At 39.6% G+C, this 9,088-nt stretch overlaps 1 protein-coding gene across 8 annotated transcripts in view; it reads right to left on the bottom strand.

The window, feature by feature from the left end:
* LOC113653934 (receptor-type tyrosine-protein phosphatase delta-like) overlaps positions 1 to 8,648 on the bottom strand; it is a 96,194-nt gene extending 87,546 nt beyond the window's left edge. For 7 of the 8 annotated variants that reach the window (XM_047816417.1, XM_047816414.1, XM_047816418.1 and 4 more), the window contains exon 1: positions 6,748 to 6,874. The gene's annotated coding sequence lies outside the window, so the exon portion shown is untranslated. Of the gene's footprint in view, positions 1 to 6,747; positions 6,890 to 8,484 lie in introns of those variants that run through there. The other variant, XM_047816421.1, reaches the window with a different exon arrangement.
* Between the last annotated feature and the right edge of the window lie 440 nt (positions 8,649 to 9,088).

Here is a 9,088-nt window from a genome sequence, read left to right as displayed (position 1 = left end):
TTTTTGTCTTGATTTTGAAACAGAAAGAACAGAATCAGAAATGTTCTAGAAAGGCCTACGTCTTGATATTACTACTTGAAGAAATTTTGATGGTTTAGTACAAAGACAAAAATAATGTCGAAATTACTTTCAAATGCATGTTGAACAATGTCGAAGACACCGGTGCGGGCTCGATGTATGGTTCTTTGTCTGCTAAAAGAAACTGTCATCTGCGTACCAAGCAGAGGTAAAACGAGGGAACCAGAATCTGAGAGAACCTGAAGAAACAATAATGCAAGCGGTTGAACCAGAAGGATGGCACGGGGAAGCAAGGATAAAGGGCAGTGAAGGTTCTTGTATCTTGAGTCAACACTTTCTCTGGATGGTTACATCAGACCTCACGACTCCGGTGAGTTAGAATCCAGCCTACGATGTTCAAGTGGATGTCCAGACTTGAACAACCCTACACCGCGTACACCTCTGACCATACTTGTATTCCTTTTTGTGCATTCCATGTAATGTGTAATGTTTTGTTATTATTCTGGATCTTCTTCTGATGAACTTTCCATCAAGAGCATCATTAGCTCAATTCTGAGTGGTGGAGTGGGAAATGAGCCATGTGGCCTGGATGGTACTCTTCACCTTTGAGCCCTCTCAACTCTTTAGTTGGGTGTGATAATTCACCACCTTCTGACGAGTGACGCCGACCTCGACGAGAGAGGAGGGACTCTGAGTCTCCGATAACAATAAACCGCCTACACAGTGCACTCACCGTCTCCCACTTTAGAGAGATTAGTAGGTACAGATCAGTGGAGAACTTGGAAAAGATCAATGAAGGTCCCTCGGAGGAATGCTACATCGCAAGTTTAGAAAATATTCTGGAGAAAGTCAAAGACAATTTACAGAAGAGAGAGAGAGAGAGAGAGAGAGAGAGAGAGAGAGAGAGAGAGAGAGAGAGAGAGAGAGAGAGAGAGAGAAGACACCTTGTAGCTGTTATACTGTACCATAAGGAACTCACTTCCACAATGTTAGAAAAGTAAATTGGAAAATGTTAGCTTTAAAATTCTGCCACTCTGTAAGAGAAATAAACACTTCACTGAATGCTGTGCTGTAATAAAAAAAAAAAAACTCATTAACATTACAGAGGATTTAAATATCTAATGAGACATCACGTTTAAATATGGCGATACACTATAAATTTGATGGGAACAGAAAAAAAAAATCGCAAAATTACAATCGCCCTGATTGCTCGGTCGAGATTTTCCGACTCTCTCGAAGCTGTCAATAGATGCAGCAGATGTTTCTCTATGATAATGAACAAAGTCTATCTTCCTGGGATGCATAGTGATATTTAGCGCAACGCTGCTGTTCTATCCACTTATCCGTTAGCTAAATCATATCTGACGCTGTACTCGTGCATAATGATTCATTTCCTTTATTAATTACAGTCAGGGGAAATTTTGTCTAGGCAGAGATCTATAAAGTCAGAGCAGATTAGGTTCGATCATTTTAATTATGGAAATAAATAACCAGCCATTATCTGTTCTGTTACTGAGGCCCATGCAGCTCAGGCTGTGAGTAATGAAAAAAGCGGAGCAGTCTATAGAGCAAAAATAAATAAATAAGTAAATATATTGCACAAGAGCCTAGCAGTGAATAAAAAAATAGCACAAAAGCAGCACCATGCCAATGAACTTCCTTTCGTTCTCGAAAGGCCAACTTCCTCCTCAACAGCTGTACATGCTGACTTGGACACTTTACCGACTCAATGCTTTTCATACTTTGCAACTACATAAAGGCAGAGCTCACCTGGGTGAGTAGATAAGTCCGTAAATGAGCAGCGTTTGGAGACAAACAGGCTCTTTGGCACATTCTGTGGGTCCTGGCACCTATAGAGCCGAAGGATAAACCGCGGTGCTGGGTGTTCTGTGAACTCAGGATATTTCCAGGCTGTGTAATTTTACAAAGGTTTTCATGCAGAGAGCTGAACCTCACTTTAGTGAACATGCAGCACTGAGGCAGTGGTCTATTCAGGCATGAATTTGAACACTTCAGCAGTGCCTTTGTTTTCCTGTCAGCATTGCGGCAATAGGAACAGATTCACATGGATTTACTGAAGATACATTATATGGATAAGAGGATTCCAGTTCGCACCATGACTGGAATACCTCAAGGATGTGTGCTTGGTCCCATCCTTTACTTTTTCTCAACCACAACTTTGGAAACCATTATCTAGTTTCACAACTTCTTTTAGCACTTTTAGCCAGACCTTCATACTGAAACTAAGAGTCCTTATCCGACAAGCTCTACACCAAGACCCACCAAAAGCATCTCGAACCCTTGCCCAACCGTAACCTTAACCCTATCTGAACTTACACATAAGGGTTCATATCAAAGATAGATGTTCTTGCCATCCCTATGAGTATTTTGATTCTTTAAAAAGAACCATGTCTGATATAGACTGTAGAGCCAATCAATAAAGACTGCACCTAGACCCCAAGATCTTGAGCTTCACACGGTCCAGAGATAAACATTTCCTGTGTGGGATGTGTCTCAGCAGGACTGCACTGTCTTAGCTAGCTTTATTCAGCTGCTCTGGGAGTTACAGTGGAGTGTAGAATAAAGTCATAATCAGCCAAAGATGATGAACGGAAAGCCAGATGGTCTCCTGACTTTGACACACTCTCAGGTTACTACATTTTCCCCAAAGCGTGGGAAGACTGAACTAGGGGAAAATTTACAACGTCTATTGAATGACAAAAAGCTACCAAATGTAAATATATGGTTAGAGTATCATTTGCAGCTTCTGTTGCTTTGAAGACAGGAGGGGGAATATTTTTAAGGTTCAAAGAACTAGCGCTACAAACGAAAGACGCTAATCTCTTTTAATCATGGCATTAGCTGCAGCTGCTGTTTGGGACAGTGTGTGCCAACGGATTAAACGCAAAAACTTGCCTAAAATTTCCCAACATATGTCGGAGGTTATAGATATGACTGTGTTACGTCTGTTCAGTCATACCATATAATTTCTCGTAAAAGATGTTCGATTCAGTCCTGTTCTCATTTAAAAAAATAAACGTATGCGAGTAGATTCAAAGTAGTGGACTTCATTATACTTCCATCAAAGCACTTAATGCAAATGAATTCGGTGAGTCTGCTAGTTCATCACTAATGGCGTTCCTCATCATCCCCTATCCTGGCCGCATACTAATAACCCAGTGGCACATTTTCTCCTCCTAGCCGTTGTTGCGTCTTTTGTAATGATGCAACTGCATCAATTGGCTCTGTTCCCTATAGGATCCTCGTATACGGCTGACAATCTAGAATGGAGTTGCTTGCATAGGACCGAACTGACTTACTGCCATAGACCGAGGTGTGACTTACTAGTGAGAGCGTCAGTATTAGTGGCTTTTGTAAGTTGAACTACATCCACTGCAACCTAAACCGTGTAGGTGAGGTTAAGAGTTATTTCACATAAGAGCCATGAAAAGCAAGTCCAAAGAAACCCACTCAAACAAGTACTTCAAAGCCACAGAAATCTGAGCACATCACTGTACATGCAGCGTTGTAAAGTCTGTGCTAATAAAATTCAACGCTATCCACGGATTCATTTTCCAGATTAAATTCCCCTGTTCGCTTTTGTACCTGATACGGACAACAGGTGAAAGTCTGTCGAATTAACAGTAATTCAGGCTCTGGTTGTGTTCTTTGAGATCCAGCAGCATGAGGAACGTGGCCTCTAAGCAAGCAGGGGTTAGTTTCAGAAGACCTGCTACAGACCGAGTTTGTTATGAAAGAGGCAACAAAGAAAGGTCAAAGATGAGAGGAAGGGAAAATACAGAAGCAGTGGAGAAAGCCAGAATGAAAGCTTGAGGATGGCAAAAACAAAAGGAAATAGGTGGTGAGAGATCGAAGACGGAAGAAAACAAAAGGGTGGAAATAGCAATTTGCCCACAGAAATTACTTGAGAAAAGTGCAGCTCAGGAAAGAAAAGAGGATACGATCTATGCCAGAGAACATCATTTCACGCTACTGCCAGCACCGGGCTCCATTACTCAGAGCTAGAGAGAGAGAGACAGAGAAAAATAGGGGGTGGAGAGGGGAAAAAAAGAGCTCTTGCTTTGTTTTACATATTATCCATTGAGGAAATGACCTTGTTCATGCTCATTACCAAACCGTTCCACCCGTCTGAATGGAACGATCCGGAGCGCCAACAGATTCGGCCAAGTGGGAACATTTATGAATAAGACATGACCTCCTTCCCACGGAATAGACAAACCACTTCAGTTTCACACTGGACATGGACAAGATAGGGATTATCTTGATGCTTTAATAGGATGAAATACTTTTTCTCACTCATGACACTCAATACAAATATATACAGTAAACTGAGGTTACACCAATCTGCCATAACTAAAACCCACTGAAAGGTGAAGTGAAGAACGTTGATTATCTCGTTACAGTGCCACCAAGAGTGGGTTAGACCGGGCAAGCGTAAGGATCTGAGTAAATTTTATTATTTATTTATGATTATTATTTTTTTGTTATGGCTAGACGTCTGGGTCAGAGAATTTCCAAAACAACAGGTGTTGTGAGATGTCCCTGGGGTGTAGTGGTTAGTACCAAACAAAGTGGTCCAAGGATCATGGCGCATGAGGCACATTGACGGGTGTGGGTAGTGAAGGCTGATCCGATCCAAAGGTCGCTGAAAAAGTGAACGCTGGCTGTGATAGAAAGGCGTCAGAACACACTGCGGAGCTGTGTAGCTACAGACTGGTCAGAGAACCCATGCTGAACCTTGTCCAAGACACAATATGTACGAAAGACGAGAAGTTTTAAATATTATGGCCGATGATATTTTTTTTCTTTGTCATTGCAAATTTGCTTTAATTTGGTTCTTGTTGGTTGTCACAAGATACAGTTTGGTGAGAGTGGCAAGCGTGTTCCTGCTGTCTCATATCTCAGGGCAAAATTAATATTGGTTTTGTCTAATTATGCATGTGCAGCTAGTTTATTGCCTACTGGCTAGATATTAGGTAATTAGTACTGCATGTTCTGTACTTGCATTCAAATAAAACGTGATTATGATTAAATATCGGTTCAGGGCATTCCAGTGGTTGGTAAGGCGTTTGTGTGAGTGTGTGTGTTTGTGTGTGTGTGTGTGTGTGTGTGTGTGTGTTTTAGAAGCAGTCTCGTTGCAGTGCTATCGGACTTTAATTCGTGCCCACACTCTTTTTGAATATTGTTGAATTTTTTACATAGATATTGCTTCGTTTCATATCCGAAAGCCTGGAGAACTGAGCCGGACCTTTACAAACTGTCATCATCTATACACCTCTAGATGTATACAGAAGATGTATGATAACAAATTACAGCTGTTGAGCCGTATGATAAATGTGTTTGTGTCACTTTAATGTCTTTAATGCCTTTGCTGCTCTGTTCTGTACAGACGTAAGAGACGCGATCAGTACTAACTTATTTACTGTGCAATTTTTCAGTCTTCTAGTGCTGCGTAAAAAGACTCCCTCTTTTACATTCTCTCTCCCTTTCTCTCTCTCTACATTCTTCTCTGTCACCTCTTCTACTTTATCTTCCTGTCTTTACTCATTATCTCCCTCCAGTCCAGAATGCAGCGCTATAATTTAAACTCCTATTCTTTCCTTACCGCAAGTACAATACGAGTCCTCCCGAGACAGCGCTACAAGACCACAATGCCAGGATTCACCCTGAAATTGTGACAGCAGAAAACAAACAAAAAGATAAAAATAAAATAACAAATAGACGCTTGGCTACTCGAGCTGGCACGCTTTCCCAATACAGACTCTTAGCCTGTATGAAAATTCTTTGTAAATGTGCCATAAAATTACTGATCCAAAGCTGCTAATGATGAAATAATGAAATCACAGAACACCGAATATATATATCCTTGACTCTGTGGCTTGAAATACTGCGTAGTAGAAGCTGATAAACTGGCAAACGGAACAAAATCAAAAATCGTTCTGAAAATAAATTTATGGACTCAAAACACAAGCTCTTTGTGCTGGTTCGATAACAGGGAACTGATTTCGAAAAAATAAATAAATAAATATAAAACACCAGTGTGTCGTGTGAACCGTATCCGACTGGCAAGAATGCATATATATATTTATATATATATATATATATTTATATATATATATATATATATATATATATATATAAATAATAATAATAATAATAATAATAATAATAATAATAATAATAATAATAAATAAATAAATAAATAAATAATATCTAAATACTGAATAAATAAATGAATAAAAAATATATTATTATAAAAAATAATTATTATTGCTGTTAAAAAGAATATTAAAAAAGAAAAAAAATATTCTTCTTCTTCTTCTTCTTCTTCTTATTATTATTATTATTATTATTATTATTATTATTATTATTATTATTATTATTATTATACACACCATGTGTTTCTGCTCACAGCTGTACAAAACAAAGTAGCTGCTCTTCTGTACAAAATCACACCATGACAAATTATTTCTCCTCCCAAACTTAAAAAAGAGCTATGAGAGTTTAATGACACTGCTGTTTTACAATCAGGAACCTATGTATCATCAGTCGGCAGAAAAGAAAATAATTTGTGTGAGTAAATAGATGGCTGTGTGGATAAAGACAAATAACAACAACATCGCAGAGACAGTTATCTTACCTGCTCAGGCTGGTAGGAAAGGAGGATAAAAAATTAATCGTTTGTTAACTTTTTAACGGCAAACCTACCACGTAAGACGGTGAGGCGCGTTGTGGCGCTAATCTCTCCAACACTGTTAGAGGCCACGCATTCGTAAATGGCTTCATCCCGAGGAGTGCGCAAGGGCTGGATTCTCAGGACGGAGCCAGAGCCGTCATCAAACTCTATCACCTGCAGGTACGAGAGGCGCAATGTATTATGTGACAGGTGAAACACACACACACAAACACACACACACACACACACACACACACACACACACACACACACACACACACACACACACACACACACCACAGATAAATACTAATAACCAATTATTACATTGTTATAACAAGTTACATTTAATAAATAGACTCCAGGAACCTATTTATTTATCTGTCTATCTATCTATCTATCTATCTATCTATCTATCTATCTATCTATCTATCTATCTATCTGTCTGTCTGTCTGTCTGTCTGTCTGTCTGTCTGTCTGTCTGTCTATCTATCTATCTATCTATCTATCTATCTATCTATCTATCTATTAATTTATTTATTATTTTTCAGATTTTTATAGATTTTTTTGGTCATGTGTCTTCATCCTCAATCTCCGGTGTGACTTAGTCTCCAGAAAATAAGGTACATTTTCAAATATGGGGTTTAGAAAGAGAACATGGATGTAAAACGTGTCTCTGCCTTTCCTTTTGTTACCATCATCAAAATATGTTTCGGTCGAAGAACCCGCTTTGCCACTTCAGATTAAAACTGAGAAACTGTGTTTTCATGACATTTATTGAGATGATTGACTGAGCTTATTCCATTTTAGTGCTGAGGTAAGACAATACAAATAAAAAGAGAAAGTTGAATGAGCGGAGTGGTGGTATTTTGGCAGGACGCTGATACGAAAGACAGAATGCGGCTGTAACGGACGGACGAGACGCAAGACGCGGGACACGTACCACAGGACGTCGTGGTGATTTGGAGCACAGCCAAAATCACACCCACATCCTGGATTCACTTTTATGGTGTAAGTGCATTAAAAAACATGACAGCAGCATGCCGTGGCTAAGCTTCCTCGTTCTGTGCTCAAAAAAAAAAAAAAAAAAAAAAAAAGAGCACAGAAAAGATTTCGCTGGCTTTCTGAAAGGAAATGACTTTCCTGAGGAAGGCAAAGTGCATGATGGAATAGCATGAGGCTTCGGGATCGTGGTGCTGTTAGTCTATTTATCTGGCGTGTTAGCATGCAGAGCATACAGCCATGGCAGTGCAATGAACTCTGATAAGATTAGATTTCTGCTGGTGTTAGACAGCAGTGCCCGACCGGGGCTGTCCCCTTAAACGATAATATGCTGCAAACCGTCGCTAGCAGAGCGGTGACAGTGAAATGCGGCAGCGAAACACACACACACACACACACACACACACACGCAAGCACACACATTAATGGGAATCTTATCAGTGTCCTCGTGTGATGGGTTGCTTTATCATGGATAGCAGAAGCGCAGATTAAAAGAAATAAATCTAAATGCTTCAGCCAAATAAGAGCCAGCACACATACTGCAGAGCAAAAGAAATGCATCTGAAAAGCAATGAGGAAGCAGAGAACCAATGAACCGCTTGAGGTTCGCAACCAAATGCAAAACCACAAGAGCTAATAGTCAAGGTCAAGGCTTTTTGTGTGTAAACGTCTATTAATAAATGAATACTTGAACAATCTCTGCACCTAGTGTTAAGATGAGAATTAGTGCTTCATCACATTTTTCTTGAGAACAATAAGCTTAGTACCTCAAATCTCTGGTTGCTCACTCTCTTCCCCTTCTTGTTCCAAACGATTTTGGGTCGTGGGTCACCCGAGGCCTGGCAAACAAAGGAAGCGACGCCGCCTTGCACTCCCGTTTGGTCGCTGGGGGTTCTTAAAAACTTTGGTGGTGCTGGGAAAGACAAAGAGAAAGAGATACAGAGAGATTTTTTGATAAATTTCTGAATTTTCAATTGGAATTATTAATAAAGTATATTGAGATCCCGGTTGCCAGGTTGGTACAACTAACGCAAAATCTTAAAAGCCTTGTGCATAAAAAACTCAAAGTATCTGTATTAACACTGTAATATCAGGGATGTATGTATAATGTATGTGAGAAAGAATAACTTTAAGACTTCACCTTAATGACAGGGGTCGTTAATTAAAAAAACATCGGGTCGAATTTGTTCACAAAGACTCACCGGGCCAACTAGAGCACCACACAGTCGATTAGCTTGTCTTTGTTAAATGCTAACCTCTCATGTGCTAACCCGACAGCTAACATCATGACTGGTCTCACTTATTATTTATTATAGCATATAATACCTTCATCAGTGAGCTAAAGTTCTACAGTATTTAATCGCTAAGCAC

The sequence above is a fragment of the Tachysurus fulvidraco genome, chromosome 7 (assembly GCF_022655615.1).
Source record: "Tachysurus fulvidraco isolate hzauxx_2018 chromosome 7, HZAU_PFXX_2.0, whole genome shotgun sequence".
Classification (NCBI taxonomy): domain Eukaryota; kingdom Metazoa; phylum Chordata; class Actinopteri; order Siluriformes; family Bagridae; genus Tachysurus; species Tachysurus fulvidraco.
This window is presented reverse-complemented; position numbering and strand designations above follow the sequence as displayed.